This window comes from Balaenoptera borealis (assembly GCF_965194805.1).
Source record: "Balaenoptera borealis genome assembly, chromosome: 15".
Lineage (NCBI taxonomy): Eukaryota > Metazoa > Chordata > Mammalia > Artiodactyla > Balaenopteridae > Balaenoptera > Balaenoptera borealis.
The window spans coordinates 31,213,984-31,234,084 of record NC_138871.1 but is presented as its reverse complement, the minus strand read 5'-3'; the positions used below and the strand labels follow the sequence as shown (position 1 = coordinate 31,234,084).

General features: G+C 41.3%; 1 protein-coding gene, 1 long non-coding RNA gene and 1 pseudogene across 3 annotated transcripts in view; 1 reads left to right on the top strand and 2 right to left on the bottom strand.

Annotated features, from left to right (window-relative positions):
- The window catches only part of LOC309611685, a 732,894-nt gene that overhangs the window by 699,831 nt on the left and 12,962 nt on the right, over nucleotides 1-20,101 (top strand). The gene's annotated exons all lie outside the window — the stretch shown is intronic.
- The window catches only part of CD207 (CD207 molecule), a 38,541-nt gene that overhangs the window by 11,041 nt on the left and 7,399 nt on the right, over nucleotides 1-20,101 (bottom strand).
- Nucleotides 8,316-16,044, bottom strand: LOC309611741 (hypoxanthine-guanine phosphoribosyltransferase pseudogene; annotated as a pseudogene). Its single transcript has 2 exons — nucleotides 16,039-16,044; nucleotides 8,316-12,432 (listed from the first exon to the last, which is right to left on the bottom strand). The product of its transcript is annotated as a hypoxanthine-guanine phosphoribosyltransferase pseudogene (transcript).

Here is a 20,101-nt window from a genome sequence, read left to right as displayed (position 1 = left end):
GAAAAAAAAAGCTGTACACACCGTTCATTCTTCCTATCTACATGTACGTATATATACATTTACATCTATATCCATAGCTATACCTAACTATAACTGTGTATATATTTATATAAGTATTGAATGGGACAGCTCCTGTATCTTTTCCCCAGCATCACTCTCATCTCCATTTCTGATATGAAGAGTCCCCCTCCTTTGGGAAACTACGCCCCCTTCTCACTCCCCACTTTGCTTGGCTCAGAGCCAGTGTCCACAGGTTGAGTTTTTATCACAACCCATTACTCTGACATTGAGTCTTCTGCCTCCTGCTTCCACTTTTAAGGCCTCTTACATTGGGTCCACCCAGATAATCCAGGATAGTTTCCGTATCTTAAAGCCAGCTTATTTATTTATTTAGCCATGCCGCAAGGCTTGCGGGATCTTAGTTCTCTGACCTGGGACTGAACCCACACCCTCGGCAGTGAAAGCACCGAGTCCTAACCACTGGACCACCAGGGAATTCTTAAAGCCAGCTTATTAGCAGCCTTAATTCCACTTTGCCATGTAACTTAATGTACTTCCAGGTTCTGGGATTACGATGTGGACATCTTTGTGGCCATTATTTTACCTACCACAGTTCCTCACCATATTAAGTTAGGGTAGCCTTAATAGAAATTTTGGTATATATCCCTGAAGTTTGAGAGATAAAGAGTCTGGTACTTGACACATGAATGAAAGGTCTAAGGCCTTCAGTAGGTGATAGTAAATAAATAGTAGGATGGGACTTCCCTGGTGGCACAGTGGTTGAGAGTCCACCTGCCAATGCAGGGGACATGTGTTCAATCCCTGGTCTGGCAGGATCCTACATGCCTCGGAACAACTAAGCCTGCGAGCCACAACTGCTGAGCATGCATGCCCCAACTACTGAGCCCACACGCCACAACTACTGAAGCTGGCATGCTCTAGGGCCCACGTGCCACAGCTGCTGAGCCTGTGTGCTGCAACTGCTGAGGCCCGCGTGCCTAGAGCCCATGTTCTGCAACAGGAGAGGCCACCGCAATGAGAAGCCCATGCACCGCAATGAAGAGTGGCCCCCGCTCACTGCAACTAGACAAAGCCTACAAGCAGCAACGAAGACCCAATGCAGCCAAAAATTTTTTTATAAAAGTAAAAAATAAATAAATAAATAGTAGGATAAACAAACTGTGGTACTTCTAAACAATGGAATATTATTCAGCACTAAAAAGAAATGAGCTATCATGGTACTGAAAGAAAAACAGATACATAGATCAGTGAAAGAGAATTGAGAGCCCAGAAGTAAATCCACACATATATGGACAATTAATTTATACAGACAAGCAAAGAACATACAAGAGAAAGAATAGTCTCTTCAATAAATGATGTTGGGGAAACTGGACAGCCACATGCAAAAAAATGAAACTAGACCACTATTTCACACTATACATAAAAATCAACCCAAAGTGGATTAAAGACTTGAATGTAAGCCATAAAACTCCTAGAAGAAAACATAGGCAGTACACCCTTTTTGACACCAGTCTTAACAATATCTTTCTGGATATGTCTCCTCAGGCAAGGGAAACAAAAGCAAAAATAAACAAATGGAACTACATCAAACTAAAAATCTTCTGCACAGCAAAGGAAACCATCAACAAAATGAAAAGACAACCAACTAAATGGGAGAAGATATTTGCAAATGATATATCTGATAAGGGGTTGATATCCAAAAAATATAAAGAACTTATACAACTCAACACCAACAACAAAATCAACTTGGTTAAAAAAATGAGCTGAATAGACATTTTTCCAAACAAGACAAACAGATGGACAACAGGCACATGAAAAGATGTTCAACATCACTAGTTATCAGGGAAATGCAAATCAAAACCACAATGAGATATAACTTCATACCTGTTAGAATGGCTATTATCAGGAAAGCAAGAAATAACAAGTGTTAGTGAGGATGTGGAGAAAAGGGAACCCTCATACGGTATTGGTGGGAATATAAATTGGTGCAGTCATTTTGGAAAACAACATAGAGATTCCTCCAAAAACCAAGAATGAAACTATTATATGACCCAGCTATTCCACTTCTGGGTATTTATCCAAAGAATTCAAAATCACTAATTCAAAAAGATATATGCACCCCTATGGTCATTGCAGCATTATTTACAGTAACCAAGATATGGAAACCACCTAAATGCCATCAATGGATGAATGGATAAAGAAGATGTGTTATAAATATATATACAATGGCATACTACTCAGCCATAGAAAAGATGAAATCTTCCCATTTGCAACAATGTGGATGGACCTTGAGGGTATTATGCTAAGTGAAATAAGTCTGATGGCGAAAGATAGATGCTGTATGATTTCACGCATACGTGGGTGAAAAAAATAAACAAAAACAAGAAAAACAAAATAAATGAATAAATCAAACAAAGAAAAACAAGCACATGGATACAGAGAACAGAGTAGTGATTACCAGAGAGGAAGGGCCAGGAGGGAGGGTAAAATGGGTAAAGGGGGTCAACTGTATGGTGATGGATGGAAATCAAATTTTGGGGGTGAGCACACTGTAGTGTATACAGAAGTAGAAATATAATGTTGTACATATGAAACATATAATGTCATAAACCAATGTTACCTCAATAAAAAATAAATTTTAAAAAATGAAAGGGAGGAATATAAAAATAAAATTAAAAATAAAAATGTAAGCTAACTCTAGAAGTAATTGCATGCTAAGAAATTTTTTTAAAAAACATCAAAAATAAATGTGTCCTGGGACTTCCCTGGTGGTCCAGTGGATAAGACTCCACGCTCCCAATGCAGGGGCCCTGGGTTCGATCCCTGGTTGGGGAACTAGATCCCGCATGCATCCCACAGCTAAGAGTCCGCATGCCGCAAATAAGAAGCCTGCATGCCGCAACTAAGGATCCCATGTGCCGTGACGAAGATCCCACGTGACACAACTAAGAGCTGGTGCAGCCAAAATAAATAAATAATTAATTTTTAAAAATAAAGAGTTCTCAAATCTTTTCAAAAAAATAAAATTAAACTAAATTTGTCCTGGCTACATGTAAAGAATGAAATTAGAACATTCTCTAACACTGTATACAAAAATAAACTCAAAATGGATTGAAGACCTAAATGTAAGGCCGGGTACTATAAAACTCCTAGAGGAAAACGTAGGCAAAATACTCTTTGATGGGGCTTCCCTGGTGGTGCGGTGGTTGAGAGTCTGCCTGCCAATGCAGGGGACACGGGTTCGAGCCCTGGTCTGGGAAGATCCCACATGCCTCGGAGCAACTGGGCCCGTGAGCCATAATTACTGAGCCTGCGCGTCTGGAGCCTGTGCTCCGCAACAAGAGAGGCCGCGATAGTGAGAGGCCCGCGCAACGCGATGAAGAGTGGCCCGCGCTTGCCACAACTAGAGAAAGCCCTCGCACAGAAACGAAGACCCAACACAGCCATAAAAAAAAAAAAAAATACTCTTTGACATAAATTGCAGCAAATTTTTTTTAGATCCGTCTCCTAGAGTAATGAAAAAAAAGCAAAAATAGACAAATGGAACCTAATCAAACTTAAAAGCTTTTGCACAGCAAAGGAAACCATAAACAAAATGAAAAGACAACCTATGGAATGGGAGAAAATATTTGCATACGATGTGACCAACAGGGATTAATTTCCAAAATACAAAAACATCTCATACAGCTCAATATCAAAAAAACAAACAACCCAATCAAAAAATCGGCAGAAGACCTAAATAGACATTTCTCCAGAGAAGACATACAAATGGTCAACAGGCACATAAAAAGATGTTCAACATCGCTAATTATTAGAGAAATGCAAATCAAAACTACAATGAGGGGGCTTCCCTGGTGGCGCAGTGGTTGAGAATCTGCCTGCTAATGCAGGGGACACGGGTTCGAGCCCTGGTCTGGGAAGATCCCACATGCCATGGAGCAACTAGGCCCGTGAGCCACAACTATTGAGCCTGTGCGTCTGGAGCCTGTGCTCCACAACAAGAGAGGCCACGACAGTGAGAGGCCTGCGCACCGCGATGAAGAGTGGCCTCCGCTCACCGCAACTGGAGAAAGCCCTCGCACAGAAACGAAGACCCAACACAGCCAAAAATAAATAAATAAATAAATAAATAAATAATTTTTAAAAAAAAACTACAATGAGGTACCACCTCACACCGGTCAGAATGGCCATCATTAAAATGTCTACAAATAACAAATGCTGGAGAGGGTGTGGAGAAAAGGGTACCATCCTACACTATCGGTGGGAATGTAAATTGGTGCAGCCACTATGGAGAACAGCATTGAGTTTCCTCAAAAAACTAAAAATAGAGCTACCATATGATCCAGCAATCCCACTTCGGGGCATATACCCAGACAAAACCATAATTCGAAATGATACATGCAGCCCAATGTTCATTGCAGCACTATTTATAATAGCCAAGACATGGAAGCAGCTTAAATGTCCATCAACAGATGAATGGATAAAGATATGTGGTACATATATACAATGGAATGGTACTCAGCCATAAAAAAGAGTGAAATAATGCCATTTGCAGCAACATGGCTGGACCTAGAGATTGTCATACTGAGTGAAGTTAAGTTAGACAGAGAAATACAAGTATTATATGATATCGCTTATATGTGGAATCTAAAAATAATGGTACTTGGACTTGGTGCGAGACCAGCACTTCTCCCTCCAAAACATCCACCCCCATGTTTCTCCAACCAGGAGGGTCACCCCACTGGTATCCACCAATGGTTCAAACCTGGTGCTCCACCTGAGGCAGGGAGGGGGGCCCAGGGAAGCCATTTGGGGTAGGGGGACTGGGTAAAATGGTCCCAGGTGGTTGGGGGCATTTGGAGAGTCAGACATAGGACAAGGGCCTAGGAGGAGGGGAGAGAACCTCAATATTGCTGCCACCATGGGAGGGGGTGTCTGAGATGCAAAGGAAACAGGGAAAGACAGGAGGAAACCGGCTGCTGGCAGGAGGGGGAAGAGGACCACCAGCATCTTTAGGGATGTTCTCTGTGAGAAACAAGCATGGGGGATAAATTAAAGGGCCCTGAGGTAACATCTGTTAAGGACGGTCTTACCCAAAAAACAACTCATGTGCTTGATCCTCTGAGCCAACACTGTGTCAGTACCCCTTTCAGAAGTGAGCACCTCAGAAGACCTATATAGACATTTCTCCAAAGGAGACATATAGATGGCCAATAGGCACATGAAAAGATGCTCATCATCACTTACTATTAGAGAAATGTAAATCAAAACTACAATGAGGTACCACCTTACACCGGTCAGACTGGCCATCATCAAAAAATCTACAAACAATAAATGCTGGAGAGGGTGTGGAGAAAAGGGAACCATCCTACACTGTTCGTGGGAATGTAAACTGGTGCAGCCACTGTGGAGAACAGTATGGAGTTTCCTTAAAAAAACCAAAAAGAGAGTTACCATATGATCCAGCAATTCCACTCCTGGGCATATATCCGGAAAAGATGAAAACTCTAATTCAGAAAGATACATGCACCTCAATATTCATAGAAGCACTATTTACAGTAGCCAAGACATGGAAGTAACCTAAATGTACATTGACAGATGAATGGATAAAGAAGATGTGGTATATTTATATGTACATATATATATGTATACACACACACATATATATATATATACACATTGGAATACTAGCCATAAAAAAGAATGAAATAATGCCATTTGCAGCAACATGGATGGACCTAGAGATTATCACACTAAGCGAAGTCAGACAAAGACAAATATCATATGATATCGTTTACATGTGGAATCTAAAATTATGATATAAATGAACTTATTTACAAAACAAAATTTCTATGTCCGTTATTTTCACAGACCTAGAAAACGAACTGACAGTTACCAAAGGGGAAAGGTAGAGGAGGGATAAATTAGCAGTTTGGGATTAACAGACTCATACTACTATAAAAGAGACAAACAACAAGGACCTAGTATATAGTACAAGAAACTATGTTCAATATCTTGTAATAACCTATAATGGAAAAGAATCTGCAAAAGAATATATATCTCTTTGCTGTATACTTGAAACTAATACACATTGTAAATCAACTGTACTTCAATAAAATTTTTTTAATAAAATCAATTTATCCTTGGATTCAAAAAATAAAATAAAAAGAAATGAGCCATCAAGCCATGAAAGGACAGGGAGGAAACTTAAACGTGTATCACTAAGTGAAAGAAGCCAATCTGAAAAGGCTACATACTGTATGGTTCCAACTCTATGATATTCTGGAAAAGACGAAACTATGGACACAGTAAAAAGATCAGTGGTTGCCAGCGGTTATGGGGGAGGAAGGGATGAATAGGTGAAGCACAGGATTTTTAGGGCAGTGAAACTACTCTGTGTGATACAGTAATAGTGGATACATGTCATTACACATTTGTCAAAACCCATAAAATGTACGACAACAGGAGCGCACACTAATGTGAACTATGGACTTAGAGTGATAACGATGTGTCGAGTAAGCTCATCCATTCTAACAAATGCACCACTCTGGTGGGGTGTGTTGAGAGTGGAACAGGCTGGGGGCGCCCTCTAGAGGCAGGGAGAATGTGAGAACTCTCCATACTTTCTGCTCAATTTTGCTGTAAACCTAAAACTACTCTAAAAAATAATCTATTTTAAAAGAAGGGGAGGGACTTCCCTGGTGGCACACTGGTTAAGAATACATCTGCCAATGCACGGGACACGGGTTCGAGCCCTGGTCCAGGAAGATACCAAATGCCGTGGAGCAACTAAGCCCGTGGGCCATAACTACTGAGCCTGCGCTCTAGAGCCCGTGCCGCAACTACTGAACCCCATGCGCTCTAGGGCCCACATGCCACAACTACTGAACCCGCTTGCTGCAACTACTGAAACCCATGTGTCTAGAGCCCATGCTCTGCAACAAGAGAAGCAACAGCAATGAGAAGCCCAAACACTGCAACGAAGAGTAGCCCCCGCTCGCCGCAACTAGAGAAAGCCTATGTGCAGCAACAAAGACCCAATGCAGCCAAAAATAAATAAAATTTTTTTTTAAAAAGAAGAAGAAGGGGAGAAAATCCAAGGCAAGAAGCTTTAGCTAACTGCTGCGTTGGGACAGCAGAGTGGGGAAGAAAAGCAAAATATAAAGATGAAATCTCTTCCAGAGTTTGGTGGGGGAAAAATGTGTGTCAATGGACCAGACCTGCCGCCACCGTTCCCTTCTACCCCCGCCCCCCGCCCTGCACCCTCTCCCTGTAGGAAACTCTTCTTAATTGATTGAGAGGGACTGAGCCAATATGGACCACCTGGATGAGTGTGTGGCAGGATCACAGAAAGCAGGCACTGAGGTCAGGCCATAAGCAGACAGCCTGTGCAAGAGGAAGACCTGGGCAATGCAGGTCTCCTGAAACCCCCCAAATGCATGCCAAGGAAAATGAATTGACATTTACAATATGCTGCGTCCAAAAGCATGAATACCAGATTTCAACTGTTCCCATCAAGGAAGACCTTTCTGACACCTGTAGCAAGCTACAATTTGGGGATAGGGTGGGTAGAATGAAGAAGAGAGAAAGGAGGGGAACGAGATAAAAGCCAAGCTCTCCCCCCAGCATCTCATACTGGGGAAGGGGAGAAACTTAAATCTGATGGGCATTTTCCCTTTTGTGATTTTTTGACTCGATTTTTTGACTTGATTTTTTGATTATATTAATATGATTAGAAAAGCTATAACACCTGCCTGAGGTTCCATCCAGGGTGAAAAAGAACAAGAAACGAAAGCAAGTTTGAAGTGGAATCATAAAGTTACTGTCTAACTAGTCCTGCTCATTCAGTAAACCACTTACTGAAGGCTAGTTGACTTTTAGGAGTCCCCAGAGCTCTAGAGACCACAGACCCAACATGGGGCAAGAATCACAGCTTCTTTCATCCACCTGCGCCCCCAGGCTTTCTTCTCAGGCTCATCCAAAACTTGGCTGCGTAAACAACAAGGACCTACTCTATAGTGCAGGGAACTATATTCAGTATCTTGTAATAATCTATAACGAAAAGAACCTGAAAAAATATATATATATGTATAACTGAATCACCTTGCTGTACACCTGAAACTAACAAAACATTGTGAATCAATAAAAAAAAAAAAGAATATATGACAACTGTAAAAAAAAATAAAATAAAATAAAATACGTATGGTTTTGATGTGATTCACCATGCTAAATATACTGACTATATAAATTATTGTTGACTATTTTCCTTCCCATAAAAAAGTCTATATTATTACTTCTAATGGAACCCTAGTATTCTATTGTATTATATAGCTATAACAATTTATGTAACCAATTCTTTATTAGTAAACAATTAGGATGCTTTCAGTTCCTCATCACTATAAACAACCTCACAATGAATATCTTTCAGTAATATCTCTGTGTTGTATCCATGATTATTTCCTTAGGATAAATTCCTATAAGCATAATTGCTGGACCAAAACATGTATTTTTTTTAAAAATAGATTTTGTGATAAGTTTTGACAATTATGCTCTAGAAAGGTTTGTATATAATAGAACAAATCATTTCTCCTGGACCCTCATCAACAGTGGGAGTAATTCTTTTTTTCTTTTGTACCAATATTATAGTCAATTTTTATAGTGCATTTTCTTGATAGCTAGTGAGATTACTGAAGACTTCACATGTTTTCTCTGACATGTGTTATTGTCCTTTGTGGATGGAGTTTATTATTATGATTGTCTTCATTTGTAAGCATGATTGAAATATTAAGCATATTAAACCATTGTCATATGCTAAGAAAACACACAAAAAGACTTAGCTACGATGGAGAGCCGCCAGTTACGGCCATGAACAGAGAAAGGACAAGAGGTGAAAATGGGTGCAGCCTCAGCCTTTGTGTGGAAAGGATGTCATGGAACACGCAGAAGAGAATCCCCAGAATTGAAACTGTCCCCTTCACCACACTGCTTAGGAGTTAGCACTAGTTAACTAGATACTAGTTAGCACTAGTTAACTAGTCAGCAAAGAGGACTGAAGAACTGAGACAATGACAACAGCATAACCGTGGCACATATTTTATAATTCATTCATCCATATTTCCCACTGCTCCTGCCCAGGGACCCCTCCCCCAGAAGTGGGGGGATGTGGAATGAGAGCTGACCTTTCACTTCCATGCATAATGCATAAATAACTTGTATAATAATCATTTAGTCCTTGACCTCATGGATCCTGCTTGGCCATTGGAGTCAAGTTCCCAGTGCCCAGAGTAAGTAAAACCCAGCAAGTGTCCAGTTCTGTCTTAATGGGACTATTTTGTGCTGCATGTACTACTCAAACCTGTGCCCAAACCCACAAAAAAGAACAGGACCTCCAAAAACCCAAAATCCCGTGACAATATCTCCAACACCACAACGGGACAATCGTCCTCCACGAACTAAAATCATTAAGCCAAGAAATTATAAAATCCCAACATATGTCCACATTCTAACAAATCGTAACACAGTGCACTTTATACACCGAGGAGGTGGATGGTTCCCTCCAACTTACTTTTTCAACCTTAACTACAGGTTTCTTTTTCCAAATAATTCCACTTTGCTCTTTTCAGAAAGTAAATGAGATAACTGCTCTCACCTGCAATCGTTTGCTTTTAGTTTCTTTTCCCATCTTGCTAAGGTTACAAACTTCTTTCCCCCCACTAAGCTCTCCAGCTGGCCCTTTAGCTGGGTCAGTCTCCCTAATAGAACCTTAAACTTTCATTTGCCTCCTGCTGCTCTCTAGAGATGTCCCTGCAGCTGCTGCTTTGATCTAGAACACTTAGAATGAGTGTCTTCCATCATATTTCTAACGGGAATATCCCCAGAGAAGTGGATGGTCTTGCTTCTCATTCATCCACTCAGGCATCCATTTGTCCATCCAGTGTAATTTATCAAGTGTCCTCTGTGTGCCAAGCTCCGTGCTGGATGCTGAGAACTCAGCCTTGAACAGAAGGGCCGTGGTCCCTGCCCTGTAGGGGAGTGCAGTTCTCTCTGGATAATTCTTGGCATCTTGCATGTAAGAAAAATAAAATACATCCCTGATTAAGCCTAAAGCAGCAACAAAAGAAAAATGTAGTTTGAAATGGTGTAATACATGACATTTTTCCAAACTACTTTTATTTAAAACATAGTACAGAGATATAGGTACATGCTTTCATTTCCTGCAAATAGATCTGTTTCTCACAATATATCTGACTCAACTACAGGAGAACTACATGCTCACACAGCCCTTGCCCAGAGCTCCCTTCCCTGGGCGGGGCGGAGGAGAAGGAGAGCTACGTGTCTAAGACCTATTGCAGTGGTCCTCACTCTCAGAGCATGTTTGTAAAGATGCAGCACCCTACCCCCAGAGATTCTGACGTAATTGGTATGGGTTGGGGCTCAGGCATCAGTATCTTTGTTAATTCTTGAGGTGAGTCACATGCAGCCAGGGTTGAAAACCACCTATCCAGTGGAAAAACATGAGTCCTGGGATGGCATCCTGGCTCTGCCACACCCCAGTTGGGTGGGTGATCTGGGGACCCCTCCATCGCCTATGCCAGTTCAAGTCAAGTGAGATAATGCTATGTGGGAACATCTTGCTTAGTGCCACATAACAAGAGTTGCCCAGGCTGAAATACTGTATGTTATCACTTATATGTGGAATCTAAAAAATGCAACAAACTAGGGAATATGACAAGAAAGAAGCAGACTCACAGATATAGAGAACAAACTAGTGGTTACCAGTGGGAAGAGGAGAGAGGCAATATAGGGGTAGGAGATTAAGAGGGACAAACTATTAGGTATAAAATAAGCTACAAGGATATATTGTACATCTGGAGAATATAGACAATATTTTATAATAACTATAAATGGAGTATAACCTTTAAATATTGTGAATCACTATATTGTATACCTGTAATTTATATGATATTGTACAGCAACTTACTTCAATAAAAACATGAAAGAAAGAAAGAAAGAGAAAGAAAGAAAGAAGGAAAATAGACTTAAAAAAAAAAAAGAGTTGCCCAGTCTGGATGCTTGGGTTTTTTTGTTTGTTTGTTTGTTTTTTCTTTTAAAGAGACAGACTTTATTTTAAGGATTTTTACATTGAAGAATTCAAAAAGTGGTACATTTTTGGAACATACTGATCTGTATTTAAAAGGAACCATTGACAAAGATTCACCAGAAATAATCAGAACAAGCAGGAAAATACAGTTAATACTACTGAAACCTACTAAAATAACTCCAGGACATATGGTTTATCTGACATAATGATACCTCTAAGTGCTGTCACTGATATGAAACTGACTGCTTCTTACTTTTCTAAACACATAGTGGTATAATTAACAATATTCAATCACTTCTGTTCTTTCCTGAATATATAAAAATTAAAATACCAACTAAAAAACTAATATATTTTTCTCTTTAAATGTTCCTTACAGATACAATTTCAATATTTTCATTCAACAGTGGTGTGGTTTAAGAGATTTTTCATTTACGAGTCAAACAACAATCCACCCAAAGGGAACTGAGCCTCTAGACTAGGCTCATAGAGCAAATAAAAGAGTTCTGGAATGCAGTAACTGACATTTCTAAAATACAAAGCAGATAAAATTCTTAGAAAGTACATGCAATAAGCTCTACTAAGCAGCTGGCCACAGACCTAGAACATTTGACAACTTTACTGGTGATTTCAATGGGACTCCAGATGTTTCCAAACTCAACTTGAACTCTCATCTTAGGCTTTGTATTTTGCTTTTCCAGTTTCACTAATGACAAAAACAAGATTCAAATCCCTGAAGTATTCATTATAGTCAAGAGCATATCCTACAACAAACTTGTCTGGAATTTCAAATCCAACAAAGTCAGCCTATATCCAACACTTCGAGGGGTCCTTTTCACCAGCAAGTTTGCAACCTTGACCATCTCTGGATTACACTGCTTGACCAAGGAAAGCAAGCTTTGCATTGTTTTGCCAGTGTCAATTATATCTTCAACCATCAAGACATCTTTTCCAGTGAAAGTTAAGAGATCATCTCCACCAATCACTTTTATGTAGCCTGTTGACTGGTCATTACAGTAGCTTTTCAGGCTGATAAAATCTACAGTCATAGGAATGGATCTATCACTATTTCTGTTCAGTGCTTTGATGTAATCCAGCAGGTCAGCAAAGAATTTATAGCCCCCCTCGAGCACACAGAGGGCCACGATGTGATGGCCTCCCATTTCCTTCATCACATCTCGAGCAAGCCATTCAGTCCTGTCCATATGAGGAATAAACACCTTTTCCAAATCCTCAGCATAATGATTAGGTATACAAAATGAATCTAGGTCATAACCTGGTTCATCATCACTAAACTCAAATCCAAATAGTTTCTCTCATCTCACAGTAGGAAAAAAAAATCACCAAAAAAAGCTAAGTGATGCCTTAAAAGCCCAAACTTCTAGAAGTCTGAGATTGTTATAATCAACCCATGAGGTGCCTTCATAGAGATGCTCTAAGGTTGTTTGTGTAGGACCGCGTATTGGTCATCTTGGTATGTCCAGTCCCAAGACACTGGGGCTGCGGGTCGCCACAACGGAGCTGGCTGGCATGCTGGAGTGCGGGCTGATTGTTGAATGAAAATGTCTGGCAGCATTGGTCCAGAGTTAAGAGTCTTGAACCAGAAATGGAAAACAGAAGTGAGCCACCTTGTGGCCAAAAAACAAACCTCAAGACTCTGTAGCGTAAGTGCTCTATGGTTGCAAGTGTGTGCACGGGGCCTTGAGAAAAGTGGCCTACCGCCTGTCGGTTACACACATGGAACACAGAACACGTGCCCAGAAAATCAAAAACACACCCAGAACTTCTCACCAGAGTGAATCAGATGCCACCACTGCGTGACTGAGACAGTAATGCACAGTCTCAGAGATATCGGAGGTTCTTCAAGGGACATCTCCAGAGTCTTCTCTGATGGCCAACCTTCCTTGATCCTGCCCCATTTTCCAAGTCTTCCCATTGAGTCTGAGAGCAAGGGGTTCCCTTCCCAATAAGTTCTTTTTATGCTTAAATTATGCAGACATGGGCTTGTAATTCCAATCAAGAACCCTGAGTGACATATCCACCAAGCTAGCTCCTTTCCTATTGACTGGCACAGTTTTCCCAAAGTGTGTTGCATGGGACAATAGTCCAGAAATATGCTCTGCCCAAAAAGGGTTCCAAGATTAAATAAGTTTGGTAAATATTCCATGCTGTGTGCCTTTCTTAGAGATTCATGGTAACTGTGAGCATATTAAAGATTCTGAGACATCCTATGTTAAGAAAAGCTGTTTAGGGAATTCCCCGGTGGTCCAGTGGGTAGGACTCCGTGCTTTCACTGCCGAGGGCCTGAGTTTGATCCCTGGTCGGAGAACTAGGATCCCACAAGCCGTGCGGCACAAAAAAATAGAAAAGCTGTTTAACATTGTTTATATCAGAGGTTTGCATTACTGCTTTTCTTTTATGCTTACATGATGGATGACACTTCTCACTCTGAGAAACCCTGGCCTAAAGCCATGAAAGGAAGATTCAGAGAGACTGCAGTTTCCTCAGATTTCCAGGTTCTAGTTTGCTCTGAAGTCTTGCCACCTTCCCAGTTTACTCACACAAAGACTCATTAGCCCCTTCACAAGTGTCCATGCTAAGCAGAGAATATCAGCACCATTCTGTTGAATAATCTGCACCTTCCCCATTAATTTCAGATGTTTCCTTTGTTTGACATTTATACAGTGGTTTATTCTGGCGTCTGTTAAGGGTCTCTCTATTTTGTTTCAGTCATCTTTGAATTCTGTCAATATTACCAAAGTAATAACTGCTTTACAAAATATCTTAAAATATGACAGGTCCCCTTTTTTAACCTTTTTATTAATTAAAATTTTCTTAGCCATCCTTAACTTGTTCTTTCAAATTAACTTTTGTCAAGTTACAAAAACAAAGTCCTATTAAGAGTGTAAGTAAAAAAAAAAAAAAATGTGGACTTCCCTGGTGGCACAGTGGTTAAGAATCTGCCTGCCAATGAAGGGGACACGGGTTCAATCTCTGGTCAGGGAAGATCCCACATGCCACGGAGTAGCTAAACCCGCGCACCACAACTACTGAGCCTGTGCTCTAGAGCCCACGAACCACAGCTACTGAGCCTGCGTGCCACAGCTACTGAAGCCCGTGTGCCTAGAGCCCGTGCTCCACAACAAGAGAAGCCACCACAATGAGAAGCCCGCGCACCGCAACGAAGAGTAGCCCCCGCTTGCCACAACTAGAGAAAGCCCGCGTGCAGCAACAAAGACTCAACGCAGCCAAAAATAAATAAATAAATGAGTGCAAGTAAAGCTCAATTTTAGTAAATTCAGTAATTTTATTAAAGCTGTAAAATAATTTGGGAAGATTTGGTGTCCTTAAAAATAGTCTTCATACCTAGATGCACATGAAGTTTCTCTATTTCCTTTATATCTGTCAGTCAACATTTTTCAGTTTTAATGTAAGTCCCAACTTTTTTTTAAGAGAAGACAAAGTTATTATTTGCATATGACATTTTTTTTAACCTATGAAATATGAAAGAAGCATCTGGAAGACTTATCTACATTGATAAGAGAGTTCAATAATCATATGGACAAAAATAATCCACATGAGTAACTTTCCTTTATATTAAAAATATGGATATGCAGAGAAATTGAGAGGATTCCAGATATATCTAGGAACAGAACTAACAGGACTGGATAATGGGTTTGGTATAGAGTGTGGCAGGATTAATAAAATTTTTCAGAATGTTGTGTGGCTTCCTTTTGCCCTACCATCACTCTCCAGTAGAATCATGTTGGATTATATAATCTCATTCAATTTTAGAGTCCAGATTGTTGCCTCCAGACAACACTTTTCAAAGTTCTTGGCATTCCTTGTCTCAGCACTGCTGGTGTGACTTTTGGCTGCTTTTATTCATTTTGTTCTTTTCATTTTGGTTGGGTGGAAGTGGGTTTGGTTAGCTAGTCAGCTCCTAGAAAACCATCTGTAAGAAAACCATCTGTGACTATTTATCTGTCACTCTTTTATGGTTGTTTGATGAAGTAGGAGGAAAAGATCATTTGCTGGAACTAAGAAAGAGTATCTGCTTGGAACTGCATACGGGGAACTGAAAGGCAGACCGAGTATTTACAATAGCATAGAGGAGAATGAAAAAGGAAATTCATCAAAGACAAGGAAATGGACAGGCAGCCCTGAGACCACATACTCGTAGTAGCCCTATGATCCAAAGTGATCCTGTAAATTTCATATGCTCTCAGACCCTTTGAATAAGGAATTTAGCATGCATGGAGGTAGGCAAGGAAATGCCAAAGGCTCTTTTCTGGACTAACTTAAAAACTTGCAAGTTATGCACTCAGAAAATATATATATATATATCAGTGTAAATATTGTTATCAGGGCATCAAACTATTGAGTGACAACCAATCAGAATTATGGACTTTTAAGGGTTAAAGGCCACACTTCACAGTACATAACAATCTCTGAAGTCCAGGCATCTTAAAAGACTCCTTTGTTATATGAAAACAGAGCAGGATTATACACTTTCAACAAGTCTTCCCACTGGCAGGAGAATAAAACTAATGCTCTTTGTGAATATTCTCAATATACCTCTTTATCAGAACTCACTTTAAATAGGTCTGCTTTCCTATAGTTTTACGGGAGGAATATTTTCTCCTTAAGTTTACAAGATCTTTTTTATGAGCACCATGCTCAAGGTTAAACCTATTCTCAAGGTTAAGTTCATTAGTCCAGGAGAAAAAGAAAGTGCTGAGAAACCTCAATATGGGGGGAAAGAAGGGTAGAAGAGAATTTCAAGCAAATGGAATATGCAGTGATGTGCTCATAGATGTTTAACAACTGGTCCTCTGGTTCTAGAGGGGAACCCTCTTTTGTAATATTTGCTAATTACCGTTGTGTAAATATCCCTACATTAGCCAATTTCAAGTTACCGTCATGATGTCACTGAATGCAGAGTTGGGAAGATATGCACACGATAGGCTCTTGAGAACCAATAAGGTCCAATGCCAGCACATCACTAAGGGACAAGTAGTATTTTCCAACTATGGCCCCAATCTATCCAATTATGTGGTTTTTTCCAAGCTTGCTCTCCAGGAAGGAGAGGAGGGGATTCTGATGTAGGTTTGGGACAGAATGTCAGGGGTACTGTCAAATGCCATCAGGGAGACTCAGAGTGGGGAAAAGATGCAAAGACTCAGTATAAAATGGAAGAAACGAGTCCCTGTTCCTCTTGGAGATCCTCTATTCCAAGAACTTATTTGTCCATTTATACCAATTTCCACCAAGAAAGTGCTATTGCTTGTTGTAAGTTCTCTCTGTAAATTCCAGAATGAACCGTTCCTCTTCCCTGGCCACAGGAGACCTGGCTGCCTCCACAACCATAACTGCCTGATGTGGGCAGGGTTCCCTTTCCTTGGTGTAACGTATGGTCACCTTCTCAGGAGACGGTGACTGACAGGGAAACCCCCTGGTTCCTGGGTACTTTCCCAGGGACAAGAACCCCATGTTTGGCCACCAGAGAGATGGGTGGGGGAACAGCTACATGCTACAAGGAATAAAAATCCTTTCCATGGGTGTGGCAACTCCAGGGGCCTGGGGACATTTGCCGGGTGTATGGGAAGAAATAAGCTACATTATGGGATTTTAAAACATAAATCTGACCAAGTCTCTTGCTTCAAAGGGTTTCTCCCTTGATTCTCATTATCCTTAAAAGAAAATAAAAAATCTTTATCATCTTTAACAAAACCCTTCAAGATCTGGCACCTGTCTGTCTCTGCATTCTCATCTCTCACCATTCATTCCCCCTGGCCCTCTTTATGTTTGGAAATATGCCAAACCTGTTTCTTCCTCCAGCCCTTTGCACTTGCAATTGTATATATGTATACATATGTATGTATGTATGCATATATATTTTCTCCTTGCTGAACCATTTGAAAGTAAATTGCAGCTTTCTAGTATTATTTAATATTTCAGCATTTATCTCCTAAAAACAAGTACATTCTCTCCATAATCATAATATCATTGCCATACCCAAGGAATTTAACATAGCTGCAATATCTAAGCTGTACATAAATGTCCTCTTTAAAAAAAAGTCCCTTGTAGCTGGGGGGTTTCCCGACTCTAAGATCCAATTAAGGTTGGTACATTGTGTTTGACTGTCATGGCTCTGTAGTTTCCTGTAACCTACAACAGCCTCACCACCTCCACCATCACTCACACACACCTCTTTTTATCTTTCATGCCATTGACATTGTAGGAAGTCCAGGCCAGTTGCTTATAGAATGCCCCCAATTCTGGGTGTGTCAGATTGTTTCCTCATGATTAGATTCAAGTTATGGTTTTATTTTTTTAAAAAAACTGTTAGTGCAACTTGACAGCCCCTCATGGGCAGGGCACTGAGTGGTGACTGAGCCAGGAACCCAGCATGTGTACACCAGCCATGGCCCAGCCTGGCCTCCAGGTGTCCCCTGGGCTCCACAGCCCTGAAGCTGCTCATGTCCTGAACCCTCCTGGCTGGAACCAAAGAATTTTCTGGGCCAATCAGTGTTCCAGAGCTCCTGGGGCCAAGTGTTTATTGTCTTCTGACAGTGATACCTGAGCCCTGGGGCAAACATGTCTTGATGGAGGACATAGAAACTAGGAAGCAACTCTATCCAGAAGCCCATGTTCTGGGAATCCCTCACCAAGACCAAGAAGATGCCCCATTATTTTTTTTTTTTTTTAAGAAATTCACGTTCTTTTATTTATTTATTTATGACTGTGTTGAGTCTTCGTTTCTGTGCGAGGGCTTTCTCTAGTTGCGGCAAGTGGGGACCACTCTGCATCGCGGTGCGCGGGCCTCTCACCATCGCGGCCTCTCTTGTTGCGGAGCACAGGCTCCAGACGCGCAGGCTCAGTAATTGTGGCTCACGGGCCCAGTTGCTCCGTGGCATGTGGGATCTTCCCAGACCAGGGCTCGAACCCGTGTCCCCTGCATTGGCAGGCAGATTCTCAACCACTGCGCCACCAGGGAAGCCCAAGATGCCCCATTATTAAGCAGAGAGATGGTTTCCTGCCAGTGTTGGCCCTGGGTGTATCCTTAAGGTCTCCATTGTGGGACCATGAACCAGACGTATCACATGTCAGTGATACCAACCACACCTAGCTGGTTGCAGAGGATGATGGCTTTACTGTGTGAGCCTGGGAACAGGGGCTGGGCCCAGATCCACTGAGATGGCCTGGGATCTCCTAATGGTGACTTTAGCCATCCAGGAATTTGCCTTGGCCCAGTTCAAAACTAAAGTGATTGAATGAAGTCTTCTGCTGCTGGCCAAGACAGAGTAACAGAGATCATGTTTACTCTCCCGCCTGGTGGAGGGGGGGGAGTGGCGGAGAACATTCAGGAAACAATGGTCTTTAAAACACTGGACATCAGGCAATGAAGGATATGATCTGTGAGATGAAGGAAACAAGTGAAGTGAGCCCTAAGATTGCCCCAGGTTACTATCTTGAGAGTTTCCACAGCACAGGGAGGAAGAACAGGCAGAGCCAGGCAGACTCCTTGGGTTGAAGAGACAGAGCTGAGAGTTCGGGGAGACTGAGGAAGCCAGAGTACATAGGACAGAGCACCCAAGAGAAGAGAGCTGCTCAGATACAGAGCTCCGGAGACCTGAAGAGGGCCCCCTGCAGCCTCCAGAAGAGTACTAATCATGCATGTGTGTGAGAGAAGCACATGAGGCTAGGCAGAGGACCACACAAAAGAATTAGAAGGAATAGAGCGGGCGTTCACACAAAGCCTGGAATAGTGCCTGTTTCCATCAGCCAGACTGAAAAACTGTAATTCACGGGGCACAGGGTAGAGTTCTCAGGAAAGCATTGTCTCAGCTGCAGAGGATACCTAGCCCTAGACTGGGCACTTCTCTGGGCCTGCCTCACAATCCATAAGAGCTAAACCTGAAAGGACCTGTTACCCAATAACCTTACTGCGCCTCCAGAATAAAGTAAAGAAGACTCACAAATATGCAAAAATATCCAGTGTCCGAAAAGGAAAAATTCATAATGTCCAGAAGCTAATCAAAAATTACCAGGTGTGCCCGGTCAGAATGGCCATCATCAAAAAATCTAGAAACAATAAATGCTGGAGAGGGTGTGGAGGAAAGGGAGCACTCTTGCACTGTTGGTGGGAATGTAAATTGATACAGCCACTATGGAGAACAGTATGGAGGTTCCTTAAAAAACTAAAAATAGAACTACCATACGACCCAGCAATCCCACTACTGGGCATATACCCTGAGAAAACCATAGTTCAAAAAGAGTCATGTACCACAATGTTCATTGCAGCTCTATTTACAATAGCCAGGACATGGAAGCAACCTAAATGTCCATCGACAGATGAATGGATAAAGAAGATGTGGCACATATATACAATGGAATATTACTCAGCCATAAAAAGAAATGAAATGGAGATATTTGTAATGAGGTGGATGGAGTTAGAGTCTGTCATACAGAGTGAAGTAAGTCAGAAAGAGAAAAACAAATACAGTATGCTAACACATATATACGGAATCTAAGGAAAAAAAAAAAAAAGGCCATGAAGAACCTAGTGGCAAGACGGGAATAAAGACACAGACCTACTAGAGAATGGACTTGAGGATATGGGGAGGGGGTGGGGTGAGATGTGACAGGGTGAGAGAGTGTCATGGACATATATACACTACCAAATGTAAAATAAATAGCTAGTGGGAAGCAGCTGCATAGCACAGGGAGATCAGCTCGGTGCTTTGTGACCGCCTGGGGGGGTGGGATGGGGAGGGTGGGAGGGAGGGAGATGCAAGAGGGAAGATATATGGGAACATATGTATATGTATAACTGATTCACTTTTTTATAAAGCAGAAACTAATACACCATTGTAAAGCAATTATACTCCAATAAAGATGTTAAAAAAAAGAAAAAAAAAATTACCAGGTGTGCAGAGAGGAAGAAAAACCAGATCCATAATGAGGAGAATAATCAGC